This window comes from Schistocerca americana, chromosome 2 (assembly GCF_021461395.2).
Source record: "Schistocerca americana isolate TAMUIC-IGC-003095 chromosome 2, iqSchAmer2.1, whole genome shotgun sequence".
Taxonomy (NCBI): domain Eukaryota; kingdom Metazoa; phylum Arthropoda; class Insecta; order Orthoptera; family Acrididae; genus Schistocerca; species Schistocerca americana.
Window position 1 is genome coordinate 375,166,366 of NC_060120.1, and position 1,715 is coordinate 375,168,080.

General features: G+C 51.6%; 1 pseudogene; it reads right to left on the reverse strand.

The window, feature by feature from the left end:
- Positions 1–435: 435 nt before the first annotated feature.
- Positions 436–553, reverse strand: LOC124597175 (annotated as a pseudogene).
- Positions 554–1,715: the final 1,162 nt, after the last annotated feature.

The window sequence follows — 1,715 nt, forward strand, 5'->3', positions numbered from 1 at the left end:
AGTCCCCTAGAACTTAGAACTAATTAAACCTAACTAACCTAAGGACATCACACATATCCATTCCCGAGGCAGGATTCGAACCTGCGACCGTAGCAGCAGCGCGGCTCCGGACTGGAGCGCCTAGAACCGCACGACCACCGCGGCCGGCCAACAACAACAGGTTGAATAAAAAGTAATGACAACACTCTTATGATTCACACCAGACTTTATTGGTAGACGTTCTCCATATTACAAACAAACATCTTTAGAGCAGGCATTGAAGGCCCAACGGTACCGATCAACTGCCGTCCCGTCCACAGTCTTTAGGCGTCACCGTATGCGGATACGGAACGCACACCGCTCTCGCCGTCGTTGCCAGTTTTCGTGGCCGGTGCCGCTACTTCTCAGTCAAGCTGGGCCTCAAATTGACCTCACAGTGACAGAGTGTACATCGCTTGCTAACAGCACTCTGAGAGCCGGACAGTGACCGATCCAAGTGCTAGCCAAGCCCGACAGCGCTTAACTTCGGTGATCTGACGGGAACCGGTGTTACCACTGCGGCAAGGCCGTTAGCTTCCCCATGTTACACACCCTGAACATAATTGCCCCTCATTTCGAACACCTTCCCCAGAACAGATGGAAGGCCTCGTACCCCGTCAGCGCTTCCATCTCTGTCGATGTCTCGTCAGGACCGCCCTATTGCACGGCTGATGTCTTCTCTTCTGTTGGAGCGCGTGCCACAAAGAGCTTTCTTCACTTTGGCGAACACGCCGTAACCGCAAGGATTCATATCGGGTTAATACAGCGGATGTTGCAGTATCTCCCGCACCCACTTACGCTGGAGCTCCTGCATGGGATTCGTCGTGTGGCACGTGCACTGTCATGAGGCATGATGGGATGCAGGGTCAGAAGGTCCCGTCGATTTCCTCTCAGTGCGAGACGAAGGTGATATCGCCAGAAATTGCAGAAGTTAGCTGCAGTAACCGTCTGTCCCTACGGTACAACGTGATGCAGGATTAGCCCGTAGGTATTGTAAGCCACAACAACTATCACTTTGCTACCAGCTGGTTCACAGCGCACATTTTGTGGGCGAGGAGAACCACGGCGTTTCTATTCATTGGGCCGGTCATGAATGACTCCCCTCCTATCCCGAAACACTTCACCCACTCCGTCACCGTACGATATGGTAATGCTGCATTACCACATGCTTTACACAGTCCCTGAAAACACTGTTGTGTGTAGGGGGCCCGCGAGCACGCAGAAGTGCCGCAACAGGATCCGGCATGATGGACTCGAATAATGTTTGAAGTAGTGTTGGAGGGAACTGACACCATGAATGCGTAAGAGTACGAGGTGGTGTAGATCTCTTCTGAATAGCACATTGCAAGACATCCCAGATATGCTCAACAGTGTTCATGTCTCGGGAGTTTGGTGGCCAACGGAAGTGTTTAAACCCTGAAGAGTGTTCCTGGAGCCACTCAGTAACAATTATGGACGTGTGGGGAATCGCACAGCCCTGCTGGAATTTCTCAAGTTTGTATGAATGCAGAATGGACATGAATGGATGCAAGTCATCAGACAGGATACTTACGTACGTGTCATCTGTCAGAGTCGTATCTAGACCTATCAGGGGTCCCATATAACTCCAACTGCTCACGATCCACACCATTACAGAGCCTCCACCAGCTTGAACCGTCCGCTGCTGACATGCAGGGTCCATGGATTTATGAGGTTGT